Below are 16,633 nucleotides of genomic sequence, written 5' to 3'. Positions count from 1 at the left end.
CCTAACACCAACACTGCCCAAAACCCTCTCCCCTAACACCAGCAACCCCCAACCTCCTCCCCTAACACCGAAAACCCTCTAAACCTCTTCATATAACGCTGGCAGCCCATGAAACCTACTCCCCTGTCACCGATATACCCAGAAATCTAGGTTTAATTCTAGCTTTACGGAGGGCTATGGTGGTGGTAAGGCTGGTGGGGCGATGGGGTTCATCGAGAAATAGGAGTTCTGGCGATTGGCTTGGCTTAGTGACATAGGGGGAAGCCGGTGGTGGGTTGTAGGGCTGGTGGTGGTGGTAGTGGTGGTGGCTGGATAAGGTTTTATGATTTATTTTATTTATTTTTTATTTTTTTAAAACCAATATATTTGTGACACGTGTCTGTTATGGGCTCCACTAAAGTATTGGATTCCATCTAAGAAACCGTTAATAGGTGGTAAAATCCAATTTTTGCATTCTTTTGTGGTGTTATAATAATTTTTATTTTTATTTTTTTTTATATATATATATATATTTTTTTTTTTTTTGTTTTGTGGTGTTATAATCCATTTTATGACTTTTTTGTGGTGTTATTTTACAAAAAATTCTAATTTTTATATGTGGCTGGCCTCACCGTGTGGCCGAGGTTACTTATTCAAGGGTTACTCGGTTGGGCAGGGGATTACTCGGTCAGTTAAGGGTTACTCTCACACAGAAAACCGCTAACTAATTGAGTAAATTTAGAATAAGTAACCCCTGGCCGAATGAGTAGCCCTAAATAAGTAACCCTAGCGAAAACATGTTAACTGACTAAGTAACTCTAAAATAAGTAACCTTTGACCGATTGAGTACCTCTCAAATAAGTAACCCATGAATAAGTAACCGCTATTAGTAAATCTTGAATAAACAACCCCTATAAGTAACCCTGACCGCACGGTGTGGCCAGCCACACAGAAAAAACATCACATTAAACTATTGTACTCTCTCCATGCTTTAATATGTGTTACGCTTATCAAATATAACCGTATTTAAACAAGTGTTACACTTTCCTTTTGTCAAAAAAGTTACGTTTTAATTTATATCTTTCTTCTTTTGTAGTCCCCTCCAAACCCAGGCCACTTATACTTTTTTTTTATTATTATTATTATTTCTTTCTTCTCACATTTATTACTTTTCAATAAACTATTAATCCCATTATCTTTTTTTTTTAATATTTAATAATACTCCAACTACCTCATTTACTTCTTATTTTATTTAAGTCAATAGATATCCTAGCATCAAGTATCTTCCACTCAGGTATGAAAGTGCTTGCCTGGCTGCACACATAACTTTGTTAGGACATATCCATACTTGCACAAGGCATGAGCGACACTTTCTTAGGCATGAACGTTAGACACATACATGCCACACAGGGTATGAATGGACGTGCCTCGCTGGGTGTCTCGATGAGATGGCTAGGTATCAAGTATCTTCCGCTCATGCATGAATGTACTTGCTTGGCTACGCACATCACTTTGTTGGGATACACCATGCTTGCACGAGGCATGGACATCACTCGCTTAGGCACAAACGTTCCCTACCTAGCATAAACGTTCCTAGCTTGGCTATGAGAAGCATAGACGTGCCTAGCAGGGATTTAGCTTCCGACTTTTAATTTTTTCTTGTTTTTTTTACAAGGTTGTGCTATGAGAAGCATAGACGTGCCTAGCTAGGATTTAGCTCCATATGACTTAAGCTTCCATAAATAAGCTTTGTGAAGATTCTTGAGCCTTGGCTTAGTTGCGTGACCTTAAAAAATCTCCGAAATAGCCTCGTTGACCCCAAAATGATACATCAAAAGCAACAAAACTACCCATAAAGCATCACATGATCACAACAAAGCCAAAATTAGCTAAAATAAGATAGGAACAAATAAACTATACTTGAAAACTACCTAAATGACTCTAAAAACACGTAAAATACACGACTTATTAGAGACAATGGCACCTTTAAACCTATTTAAAAACCAGGAGATTGTGCAATAAATTCGGCCTTGTGGCCTCCTAGGCCTCAACCTAAGTAGCTCAAGTTAACATGTTTAGGATTGACTCAAAGATTTCTTCTTCTAATTAATGAAGAATAATAGTCAAAATCAAGAAACGAGAGAATTGATCCTATTTACATTTTGGAACATATGGATCGCAAGAAATGAGATCATCTTTAAGAACTCTACTCCTTCGCTAAGTAGGCTCTTGTGTTTGTTGGAAAAAAAAATCTATAAAGAGACTTAAAGCTATGCAGTCAAATAAGGAAACCCTAGGTTATAATAAGAATAAAATGAAGAAATAGTCCACATTAAAGCTTATAGGTCAAGATCATACATAGGGATGTGGAAACAGATGGAGCCTAGAAGAATAAACCAAAAGAACTGGATGCAACAAGCATAGAATGAGTCATCTATTCCTAGGGAGGAAATATAGAGCAAGGGAATAGTTTATGAAAAATGCGCCATACAACGCAAAATGTTAGCTATTTAGAAGGGGTTACAGTAAGGAGCATATTGAAAACATAGACAAGGCCCATATTGTGTATTAGGTTTGACTTGTTATATTCTCATTGTATAGTAGGGCTCCGTAGTTTTGTAGCCTATATAAGGCATGTAATAAACTTAAGTGTGACATAGAGAAGTACAGACAATCAAATATTTCCTCTTATTTTAACAAGGTATTAGAGCCTAGGGTTTAAGATCCTTTTTTTTTTCTTCCGCAAGATCAATTATAATTTTTTTTTCCACAATAGCCGTCATCATCGAATCAATTTTTATTTTATTTTTGGGTTTGCTTGGTCGCTGCCCTACATCCACCAATTTCCAAATTTGTTTTGTGGGTGTATACGTGGCTTCGTCTTTATACTCCACTAAAGCACTTGTTTTCAATTGGATTCCATTATTCACTTTCTCTTTTTGCCATGGATGGAAGTGAAAACAACACCAAAAAACCACAATTGATTCATGGCGCGTCATCATTCTACTATTTGCATCCATCGGAAAATTCAGGTATGTCTCTCATAGTTAACTGGCGAAAATTACGATGTATGGTCAACGACAATTATCAATGCTTTAGAGGGTAGAAACAAAGCAGGTTTATTAATGGTGATTTTGGTAAAGCTGAGGATGACAAATCACCTGAATTTGCAACTTGGAAAGCTAATAATTCTACAATTTGCTCTTAGTTATTTAATTATGTTGCAGAGTCCATACAGCCTAGTGTCGTGTCTCGTAAAATTGCAATTGAAATGTGGGTTGATTTGAATGAACGATACTCTACTGTAAATGGACCTAGAATTAACGTATTGAAATCACAATATCATCTTCTTTGCCAAAAAGGCATGAATATTGTGTCTTATTACAATAAGTTTAAGGAATTGTGGGATTTGATTTATGATTCTGAGGATGTCACTTATGGGTGTACTTGTGCTGCTGCTTTGAAGCTTCGTGCTTGGGCTGAAACAGAAAAGATTCATGATTTTGTGATGGGTTTTGATGATGAACAATATGGTCCTCTTTGTACTCAAATACTGAGCATGGATCCTTTTCCAACGCTCAACAAGGCTTTCTCTTTGGCTACTCAAGAAGAGAGACACAAAGATATCATTTGAGGCCAAGATGACAAAACCGACATAATGAGCTTTGCCGTGCAGGCGGCTACCCATACTCCATCAAAACAGTCTAGTCCCTCTGCAACCACGCCTATAGTGTGCACTCATTGTGGTAGGCAGGGACATATGGTTCAGTATTGCTATCAACTTCATGGCTATCCATCTAATTCTCGTGGTCATGGTAGGGGTTGTGGGTCAGGCCATTGTAGGTGAGGAGGACAAGCTAGTCGTGGGCTAGGTTCTTCATCATACGTTGTGGCTCATAACGCTATGTCATTAACCCCTTATGGAGGTGACACCAACAACAGTAACTCCCCAACAGCAGCAACAGTTACATCCCTTTCAGGGCTCAATGCAGTTCCTCTTGACCCTTCTTGACACATCTTCAACCTTTGATAAATTAAATGGTAAGGTTGATGTTATAGGTGATTGGTCACTTGATAGTGGAGCTTCCCACCAAATGATGAGCAATTTGGATTTAATGTTTGATTGTGTTGACTTACCACCATTACCTGTTAGTTTGCCGGATGGGATTCAAACCTTTGCTCTTAAAAGAGGAAGTGTTCAATTAATGCCAGAACTGATCATACAAAATGTTATATATGTTCCCAATCTCAAATGCAATTTGATTTCTATTGGTCAATTAATTCTTGATATATCTTGTTTTGTGACATTTACTGAACATTTGTGTATTATCCAGGACCACACTACGAGGATGGCTATTGGTTTGGGGGAACTTAGGAATAGGGTGTATGTGTTTCAACCTGTGAGTTAGAAGGTTAGCTCGCATCTCAGCACATTGGATGATACTTTTCTCCTGCATCAGCGTCTTGGTCATCCTTCTAGCCAAGTTTTATCATTTATTTTTAGTTCTAGTCGTAATAGCAAAGTTACAAAGGCCTTGGATTGTGATTTATGTTTTAAGGCCAAACAAACTCGTTCTGTATTTCCTTTAAGTGATAATAAAGCTGAGAATTTATTTGATATTGTGCATTGCGATTTATGGGGTCTTTATACAAAGTCTACTATATCTGGAGCACATTAATTTCTTACTTTGGTTGATGATTTCTCACGAGCAGTGTGGGTATATTTAATAAAGGAGAAAACTGAGGTATCCTCATGCAATGCTTTAGGAAATTTTTTGCCATGGTAAAAACCCAATTTGGCAGGATTGTTAAGATTGTCCGTTCAGACAACGGTACTGAGTTTACATGTATGCTACCATTTTTTGGTGAACAGGAAATATTGTTTCAATCGTCGTGTGTTGGAACACCACAACAATAGAGTAGAGCGAAAACACCGTCACATTTTAAAGGTTGCTCGTGCCCTGTGATTTCAAGCATCATTTCCCATACGTTTTTAGGGTGAATCAGTTCATGCTATAGTCAGCTTGATTAATCGGACTCCAACAAAAAATCTTAGAAGGTAAAACTCCATACAATATTCTATTTAGTTCTCCTCCTCTTTATAATATGCTCTGTGTTTTTGGATGCCTTTGTTATGTTCATGACAAACCTTGTCAAAAGGATAAATTTTCCTCCAGAAGTCGATAGTGTGTATTCCTTGGATACCCATTTGGCAAGAAAAGGTGGAAAGTAAAGGACTTAGATACTAATGAGGTGTTTGTTTCAAGTGATGCTTGCTTTCAGGAGGATGTGTTTCCATTTACCCCAGTCATTGATGCTTCATTTGTTGCTCCTTCATCACTTCCAACTACTAAGATGTGTGACTGGGAGTTTTAGGTAGAATATGTTGCTCCTAATGCCCACATTCCACACTCAAAACCTGTTGTAAGGGGGAGCAATGACCAAGCCACTGCCCAGCAGCCTTTGATACCCAATTCTGGTACAAGTGCTCCTGCACAACAACTTAACTCTTTCCAATCAGTTCTTACTCCGATTTTAGTGGTGCGAGAAGATTCTGATAATGCTACTCAACAAAGTACCTCTTCATCGAGTGTCGCCTCTCCATTGTCTCATAAACCTACTGGTCACCCACAGCGTGAACGTCGTCCACCATTCTGGATGACTGATTATATATGTCACACGGCTCGTCTTTCACACCCCATCTCCTCTAAAACCATGCCAATGTCTTCCTCAAATATGTGGTATCCCATTGCAAACTATGTCACATATAAGAATTTATTAACTGACTATAAAATTTTGTTGCTGTTGTTTCTTCTAATGTTGAGCCTAGGTCATATAAAGAGGCTGCACGAGAAGCACGTTGGTGTGGTGCTATGAGACAGGAAATAGATGCTTTGGAGAGGAATGACACTTGGGAAATTTGTGACTTACCTGCAAGAAAAATTCCAATTGGCTGTAAATGGGTCTACAAGACCAAATATCACTCAGATGGAACAATAGAGCGAGATAAAGCTCGACTTGTAGTTCTAAGAAACCTACAAAGGGAAGGAGGGGGATTTCACGGATACCTTTGCACCTGTTGCTAAAATGGTGAGCGTTTGTACTTTTCTTGCTGTTGCTATTGCTAAGAATTGGAAGATACATCAACTCGACGTGAATAATGCATTCTTACACGGGGACTTACATGAGGAGGTTTACATGAAGTTGCCTCCGGGGTTCTCATCCTCTTCTCCCAGCAAAGTATGTCGTCTCAAAAAGTCTTTATATGGGTTGCGACAATCTCCTCGAAATTGGTTTGCCAAACTCCAAACTGCTGTTCGTCAGTATGGTTTTCAACAATCCCATGCTGATAATACTCTTTTCACCCTTCTAAAAAGGGATGATTGTATCTCAGTGCTAGTTTATGTTGATGATATCCTGGTAGCAAGTTACAATCCCACATTTTGTGCTTCTTTCAAAAAAATACTTGGATAAGTGTTTTCAGTTGAAGGATTTGGGTCCGTTGAAATATTTAGGTATTAAGTTTACTCGGTCTGCTGAAGGATTGTTCTTATATCAAAGGAAGTACACTATGGATATTCTCTATGAGACAGGTCTTCTTGGAGTATAACATGTAAGTACTCCGCTTCCTCAAAATCACAAGCTTGCAACTTCAACTAGCCTTTTCTTCTCTGACCCATCTTTATATTGGCGTCTAATCTATCTTACCTTGACTCGTCCGGACATCTCATACCCGGTTCACATTCTTTCCCAGTTTATGTAAGAACCACGTCAAGATATTAGAAGATGATGATTGTTTCATTTTTTTCCTATTTGAGAGAGAGAGAACTTTTAGCTTTGGTGTACATATATATCCCCTAACGAAAAAGACAATTATCGTTTCCAAACTATTCAATTTACAACCAAAATATATTGTTTCCAAGATAGCTTTATATTATAGTTAAGTTAATATTTCTTTTTTAAAAAATAATTATTTAGTTAATATATTTTACCAATTCAAAAAAAAAAAAATTATATATTTGTGAAGTTAACCGTTTAAATTTTTATTAACCGCCTTACCTTTTTATATTTTAACTTGTATAAGATTTACTATTATTTTAATAAAAGTGATCTCTCCCTAATCTAAATGCCTTATTCTTTATTCTATATATAAAAAAACATGAAATCTTTATATTTGTGTGTCTTCATACACCATATGACTACTTGTAAATGAACAAAGTAATCTCTATAACACTGATCGAGTAACCCTTTAATACTAACGGAGTAAGCCATAAAACACTGACAAAATAACCCTTATAACAAGTAACGAAGTAACCCCCATGATAACTGGCCACACCTTGTGGCCAAGCACATAGAATTATTTTACAGTTTTTAGGGTAAGAAATAAGTTTGTTAATCTTTATTTAAATCAAAGGACAAAAAAATATATCCTTAAAATGGAGTTTTGATTATTTATTTACCAGAAAATGACACATATCATTCTTAGTATATATGAAGTATATGCTAATGCGCTTTATTAGTATATAGCTATAGGTAGAGAGATCATTAGTGTTATGTTAATATAAATTATAATTATTAGAGAATAAGGAAACGAAAAAAAAAATAAAAAATAAAAAAAATATGGCAAGTCAAAATCACAATTGAAGCAACACTGTAATTGCTTAATTGGAAAATGATATTGCTAATATTATGTAAATATATATTTTTATTAAGATACTTAATCTTGCATCATAAGTCATAACAAATGAGTAAAAATAATTTTAAAAAAATGTTATTACCCAAATTTTTTTTCATAAATATTTTTATGTAAAGTATATATTAGCTAACAAAAGCATTACGTAAGATATAAGGATTTTTTAATAGGTAAGATATTATATGAAAATATTAAGTTTTCCTTACAAATTACAACGGTATTGCCTTAAAAGTTACAGTTTTATTTATAGATTTAAAAAAAAAAAAAAGGATACACCAAAAGATGACATGTGTTATTGCTGGTGTGTCTTTTAGAATATAGTTATTGATTGATTGATGATGTATGATCATACAGTGAAAACTAAAAACATCATATAAAATTCTATAATATGGGCTACTAAAATTTTAAAAAGGGGTATTGTTTTTGAGTGACCCCAAGTTTATCAAATTGATAAACTTCAAACGTTTATCAAACGGCAGAGTAGTAAATAAGTTGCATGGGCTTTTCACACAATCTGTTTTTATATTATTTCTTCTCCTACTACACTGATAGAGTGAAGAACCCATGTTAATGCCACGCCAAGTTAACGATGGCGTTAACTTCTACCTAGCTTCTTCCTTCAACAACAATGGAGGAAGGTTGTTGCCCACATAAATCAATAAGAAACAAAATCAGTTCCCCACAAAAATCGATCAATAAGAAACAAAATCAGTTGCCCAAAAAAGTCAGTAAGCCATTTTTATCACCACATTTTCCTCCATATATCTATCTCCTCCATTACAATTACATAAGAACCACCATTTCTACAACCATATTTCCGGCGGCGAAAACGAAAGCCCTATGATAAAAGGGAGAGAAATAAATGGTATGGTAAACTCGTCCTCTTTCATCTTCCATTGAAGTAGCTCGTGAGGGGTTTGAAGTTTTTATTTTTGGGGAAGGAGATGAAGATGCAGAAGTAGGGAAGAAGATAAAGTAATGCTCACTAACTGTGAACTTTGACTAACGGCGAGACTACTAAATGTTACTTGAGTTTCACTGACAAAAATAATTGACAAAATTGTCCCTATTATTTATGATTAAATAGTCCAATATATCCTTTGATAAACAAATCATGTTTATCATATTGATAAACTTAAATTTGTTCATTGTTTTTATCAAAGGCATATTGCAAGAAATTGTATGCGTAAGTGCTCCAACTTCCAAGTGTGTATTTCAAGACAAAAAAAAGTAGGTTGACTCCTATAACGCCTCCAAAAGGCCCATAAGAGCATGGGAAATAACATCCTCATCCTCATCCTCTAATATACTCTATCTTTTATTTTTGTTTTAACACCTCATTTTCTCTTTCATATACCCCACTTTCCACTAACTTCATCCTTTTAACTATTTTTCATCCTCTATTTCCCCCACATCAATTAAGGATCCTCTTTCTCATCCTCCTCTTCTCTCTCCTACTTTTTACAAATATCCCATTATATATTTTGTCAACAAACATTTGTTACATTAATTTTTTTACTGAAATACTAAACTCAATTTTAACAAATTGAAAATAAAAATAACAGTAAGACGTTAATTAGAATTAATAACATTAAGGCGTTAATTAAAAAATACATCGAAATTTCTAATATTAAATAACCAAGTTAATTCGATAAAGAAACATTAAAATGCAAATAACATAAACTTTAAAGAAAGAAATTTCTTAAACGTAGATTATGAAATGGATCCTTGATATTATCTCCATATATGTTCCACCAAGTCGTTCTTCAAGCGCATATGCATTTGTTTATTCCGAAGGTCTTCCCTCCTTGCCATAAAATGATTCAAATTACGCTCTGTGAACTGCCCACGAGTAACAAGAAATGGTCCCTTAGCATTTCCAATTGATGAACCGGCTACATTTTCCGGTTGTTCCGCAGCGAAGTCATCACTTGGGTCCCCATAGTTTTGATATGATTCTCGTTCATCTTCTACAATCATGTTGTGCATGATAATACATGCCATCATAATTATCCATAGTATTTCAGGGGTCCACGCCAATGCGGGATTACAAATTATAGCAACCTTGCTTGTAGTACCCCAAAAGCATGTTCAACATCCTTTCTAACACTCTCTTGCCTCTTACTAAATAAATTTTGCTTAGTTGTTTGAGGAGCTGTGATATATACTGCCAGTTAGGTAATACCCTTGAGTGTAGGTATTCCCATTCACAACATAACTAATTTGTGGTGATCGACCATTTAACAAATCATCGAAAACAGGTGAACGCTGGAGTACATTGATATCATTATTTGATCCTGGTGTCCCGAAAAAGGCATGCCTAATCCATGTATCCCAAGAAGCAACTGCTTCTAAAATTACAGTTGCAGTTCGGGATCTTCCTTGATACATGTCTTTCCATCCAACTGGACAATTTTTCCACTGCCAATGCATACAGTCGATGCTCCCAAGCATGCCTGGGAAACCACGACGCTCCCCTTCATGAAGAAGATGTTGGATATCTTTGACAGTTGGTTTTCTTAAATACTGCTCTGAGAAGCAAGCAATGACCCCTTCAACAAAATGTGTAACACATTCTCTTGCCGTACTAGCTCCCAACTTCAAATACTCGTCAACATGATCAGCTGAAGTGTTGTATGCTAGCATCCGTATTGCTGCAGTGCATTTTTGTAGGGGAGAGGCACCAAGTCTTCCAGTTGCATCTGGCCTTTGTTTAAAGAAATCATCGGCTTCGGTTAAGGTATCAACAATGCGAATAAAAACATGTTTTCACATGCGAAATATCCTTCGAAACTTTTCATCATCATACAATGGCGTGTTACTAAAGTAATCCGATATTAAACGGTCGTGAGCTCCTTCACGATCTCTTAGAAGAAATGTTCTGGTTTTCTTTGAGTCGGATCCCCTAGTAACACATTGTTTAGTGGCAAAGGCAGCAACAACTCTTGTTGCATCCTCTACCACCTCCATGGTTTTGTTCTCTTCGATGAAATCTAATAACATCCAGTCATAGATTTCATCACTAGAATTAGAGGAGCCACAATCAAAGTTCATTTCTTAAAGCAAAAATTTTAAAGATATTGAAATATTGTGTAGAATTTTGAATTGGATGACTAAAAAACTTAATACTATTTTAGTAAAACAAGGGATATTCATAAATCTTTTGATGGTGTTATGTATGTCAATTTATCCTGAAATTATACAATATATAAAATGAGTGATAGGATAAAGAAAATCAGAATGATAAGTTAATATTTTGTGTAAATCCTTAAAAGATAAGGTAAGTGGATTGTGAGGATAACACTGTACTGTAGGATGTAAGAAAAGTAGATTGTGTTGATAAAATTTTCAATAAATTTACTAAAGATTTGATTGAAATTTATCAATGCATGTTTGAAATTATAAGACATGTCAATGCTTGTTATGACAACACAACACAGAAAAAGTATGTCCTTTTTTGTTTTTTACATGTTACAATACAAGACAATAATATATTAAAACCGGATAATAATTAACATTATAATAAAACATGACAATCAATAACATTGCATGGCAATATATTTAACAATAATAAAACATGACAATAATAAAAAAAAATGACAATAATAAAGCATGACAGTCATTAACAATACCTGACAATACAATTAAACATGACAATAATAAAACATGACAATCATTAACTATTAATACTAATAGTATCGTCCCTTAAATTCATCCCTTAGCTTCTTGTACACCTTTTCGTCTTCACTGTCGCGATTAGGGTTAGAGGCTAATATGCTGTAAATCCTTAACTTTGCCTCCTCTTTCTTCTGCCTTTTTCTTTCATCACTTCGCTCCCTAATTAGATCATACATTCTTTCTCCTTGATCATACCTTCTCTCACTAATTTCATCTAGAGTATATATGTCAAAGTGTCAAAGTCGATGGCCAAGGAGTCGGTTGGAGCAACTATTTTCCCTTTCTTTTTCGCCTTCTTAGCTCCATTGGGTCGACTCTCTGAGGACTCACCCCCAACGTACTCAGGCTCCCCTCACTTAGAACTTCCTTGACTACAAGTTGGTAGCACCATGGTTCCAGCACCCCACTTTTGCTTCTTTCTCATTTGCTTCCAACAATGCATCAACATGAATCGTTGACCATGTAACTTTTCATAACTTTCATGAGCCGCACCCTCAACATCTTCCTCAGTCGCCCCACTGGGTTTTCCACGTTGACATTCAGAGTAGCGCATTACCCATTTCCCAACAGTTCCATTGATTGTATCCCACCTTACTTGCAAAGCTTTCCTCGTCCTTTGTTTGATGTCGTCCTTGGGATTTTCTAAGCGTGTCTGCCCATACAATGCAGCAATGTTATTCCACAAATGGATTTTTGTTTGAGCTGTCCCATCACCAACATCTCCTCCGGCATTGATATAACCCAACACCAACTCTTCATCTTCTTTAATGGTCCAGTTCTCCCTCTTTCGCGGCTCGCACCATGCTTGTGATGACGTTGTTGCCTTCTTCGATTGCCTTTTTGGCTGGTTCGCATTTGAACCAACATTAATTTGTTCCGAAAACAAATCAACAGTAAGATCCTCAATCCCTTCAAGATGTTGAGCTCCCCTAGATTCGGATGTTGGAGTAGCGTTGCTACTACCATACCTGCCTGGAGAGCTTTCCATTTGTTGGCTAATGTGTTGGGACATTGGAAATACCAGATTTGAATTTTGTGGAAGGGAAGTTTGATTATTTTGGCTCAATTGGGTAGATAGATATTGTAAGTAAGAATGAACTTGGGGATTACTTAGAATATTCGGATCAATTTCAAAGGGGATATTATGTAGACCATATTGAAAATTTGGGTTGGTACCATAATTTGGATTGTTGTTATCCATAATTACTCCAATTATTGTAAGAATGGATAAAAATTAAAATTTAGTAATACAAAGGTAATGTTTAAATTTTGAATGATATTAAGGGAGATGAGGAAAATATGTAGGAGTGGCTTAAATTATGACAAAATTATACTCTATTTATACACAAAAATATTTGACAAAGGTTGGTAACTTTTTTTTTTTAAAAATAAAAATAGCCGTTAATATATAACTGTTACAAAATTTAACGTTACAATTGCATGAACACATTCAACAAAAAAAAAAAAAAAAAAAAAAAAAAAAAAAAAAAAAGCATTGTCAAGTGTCCAATTATAATTGGTGCATGTTGATGTTTTTTTTTTTTAAAAAAAAATCCCTTGTCTCTCCTCACGTGTCACCCACCACACAATTCCACCCAAAAGTTGGCTCTTGAGCCAATGCATCTTCAACCTCCATCTATAGAGGATCCACCTTCATCCTCTTTAATTGAGGATCCTTATAAAAGCTTCCACAACAATCCTCATCCTCTAACTTCACAAAGAACATAATAAGGATGAGGATTGTAGTTCCCATTGTGGGTGCTCTAAAAACCACGACACTATACCTTTTTTCCACAGGTGTCATAGTGTTTATCAGAATTTCAAGTATCAAGGTTTGACATTTAACTATTATCACACGTATATACTACTTTATTAATGTAATAGGTCAAAAAAATTATAGGGTGTCAAGAGCTTGAATGAATATCCTTCCAATACTTAAAGATATACTTCCTCCGTTTTTTTATTATTGCACCATAGGGGTTGGGTACAAATATTTTGGTAGTGGAAAAAGTAAGAGAGAGAAAGGTAAAAATACAAAATTGTCCATGTGACATATTGATAAACTAAAAAGTAAGTGTGAAAAAGCAAGGGTATGTTGTGTATTTGTAGTGTGAACACAAATAATTTTTTTCCTAAAGAGGAAATGGTGTAATATTTGTGAAACTTCCTGAAAAGACAAGTGGTGCAATAATAAAAGAACGGAGGAAGTATATGTATTTATAATGTTATGAGGAGTTGTGTGGAATTCTCCTCTAATTTAAAAAGTTAAAATATTCTAAGAGTAGAAATTATGAAGATTCTAGATTAGGGGCCTAAGAATCCTATAACTAAGCCATGAGGCTCCTATAAATAAGCCATGAGGCTCATTTGTAAAAACCAAAGTTGAATTGTGCTCTCTAATATCTTTAATTTCTATAAAACAATTGTGCTCTCTATGAACCTTCTTCCCACAAACTCAACCTTCTTTTCCAAGCATTGTTTCTCTTCACTAGCTCCTTTAGTTAGGGTTCACCGATTCTCAAATAGCTTATACCAAGGGTCCAATCGTGATAATTTGACTCATAAGATTTGACCAATAAATCAAATGAAAATGAAAATTTAAAACATTATTATATTATCTTTTTATTTCTATCATGCGTTTAGAACTAAAAACTATTCTAGGGAGCTATGTAGATTTCATGAATAGAGAATCTGTTGTAGATGATTGAATCCACATCAATTTTTTGTTACATTTTTATAATACAATTTAATTACTTGACTTGTTTACATAAAATATATGATAGTTTCTTGAAAATTAAGTATTTGGTTTAAGTCTTTAAGTACTAGTTAGTTTGAATCTAACTGATATAATTATACAAATAGTAATAGTCATTCCAGACTCGTATCGATGAAATTTGACAAATTTCTCCAACTTACATTTTGAAAGACAAACTTTTAAATAGAGTGAATTTTGAAAAGGGTTTGCAATATATTTCTATTACTCGTCAATGTAATTATAAAGCATAGCAATACCCCCAATCATATTTAATAATACAACATTTAATATAAGAAACTCAATAGTCAAGATGAGCCCATATAACGTTAATTCATGAGAATGCAGTTTATGTACAAAATAAATTTTTTTGAAATTGGAAAAAGAAAAAAAAGAACAGTGGTTGACGAGATTTTGAAACGAAATAGTGAAATAAAATAAATAAAAGGCGGATTTTGATTGAAAAAATTTAAACGCAAGGTTGATTATGGGGTTTGCAAGCAAGCAAATTCAAAAGAGACTTTGAACATATGATATAAACATGATTAATGCTTATAAATTTAATTATAAAAAATCAGCCTATTTGGTAAATTTGATATGTATGTTTTGACCATATAATTAAAATTAAAAAAACATAATAACAACCCTAAATTATAATTTCAGAAGACACTAATAAAAGGGGTGTTTTTTATTTTAACATTCTTCGATGAATTATACTAACTTTTTTAATTTGTATATTTTGAAATTTGTTTATTTTATTTTTTTGTTAAATTTTTTTCATTAAGAGAATAACTAACGTTAAATCTAAATAAATTGAGTGCATATAAGGATACATAAGTTTTTTTTTTTTTTAAAAGAAATCAAAATATTACACTTTTTTTTTTTTTTTTTACTAATTACAAATTGTTAAATAGACCTGGTTTACATTAATTCATTGTGAAACATTATTATTATTTGGGACACTATGGTCACTATATTAATTGAAAAAAGTCGTTATGCTAAAATAAAGGTCATTATGTTAAATTAAAAGTTATTGCGTTAGTAGAAAGATCATAAGAGGTTAATTTATTTATTTATGTTTATTTATTTATGTTTATTTTTTTTTTTAATGAATGTGTTTATACTATTCAATATTAATAATAAAGGTCACTATGTTAATTTTTTATTTATTTTTTTTAATTTTTTGACAAGCACTATGTTAAAATTAAGGTCACTATATTTGACATAGCATCGGTTGAAATATATGAAATATATGTACTAATATTAAAGGTTACACGAGTTTAAATACAGGTCATTATGCTAAAATTAGGGTCACCATGTTCAATACAACATTATTTGTGAGCGTATAGGTCCACACAAGTTTTTCCCTTTAATAATTCTAACACTTTCCTATAATGAAAATGTCACAATACTTGCAACTCACTATACTTGAAAAATTATTTTTGGAGAAAGTTGTACTATATATATCCCTTATTTAAAGCTTATAAGCCGCTAGATTATACTCCTAGCAACCTTTCATCCCATTTTAAAGTGTATTAAGTTGTTTGAACCCCATTTTTCTTAGATACAATAAAAAAAGTGTAGGTTGCAAATACTCCCTCCGTTTTAAAATAATTGTTCCATTTCTCCATGCGTGGAGTTTTAAAAGAAATTGGAGAAAGTAATAAAATATGGAGGTAGTGGGTAGGTGAAAGAATAAAAAATTATGAAAAGCAAAAGTAGTGGAGAGAATTGGAGGAGAGAGAATATAAAATTAATAAAATATGATTCATGGTGGGTCCACTAGGTGAGAGAAGTTAATAATATTGTAAAAACTTCCAAATAAGGAAATAGAGCAAGTATTTAAAGCGGTCGGAAAAGGAAAGTGGAGCAAGTATTTAAAAACAGAGGGAGTATATCCTTAACATATTTGTTTACCTATATGTCTATATTGATATGCATGATGTTAATTGATTTTTGCTTGTGTGATTTGATGATGTTTGGACAACCATTCCTCAAAAATATTTATTTACTTATTTGCCCTCATTATTGTTGTTTTTAAGAATAGTGTGTGGTTATTTATACCACTAAAAATATTTGTTTACATATTTTAATTAAGAGCTTATGGACATGGATATGTTATGACGAGCATTAGCTACCCTAGTCTCGTGTAACACAAATTCTTATATATGGCTAGTCACATGGTGTGGCCACTTTACATAATGACATAGTATAAGACAGTTAATTAAGTAATAAAGGTTTGATGATACGCAAATAGGGTTATCTTTATGTATATAGGTTACTTAAATAAGAAAAAGTGGTTATTCTTTTAAATATGTGAAATTATTCCTTCATTTTTTAAAACAAAAGAATAGGGGTTACTCGAATGAGCAAATGGAATTATTAATTTCTAACTTACTTGATTTTACTCATATAATTAATTTAGGTTACTTTTAGAGACAACATGGGGTTACTCTCATGAAAAAAATGAAGTTACTCATACATTTAAATGAAGATTACTCTTAATGTCACCACATCGTGTGGTTAGCCAC

Source organism: Chenopodium album, chromosome 17 (genome assembly GCF_948465745.1).
Source record: "Chenopodium album chromosome 17, dcCheAlbu1.1, whole genome shotgun sequence".
In the NCBI taxonomy this organism is placed as follows: domain Eukaryota; kingdom Viridiplantae; phylum Streptophyta; class Magnoliopsida; order Caryophyllales; family Amaranthaceae; genus Chenopodium; species Chenopodium album.
This window is presented reverse-complemented; position numbering follows the sequence as displayed.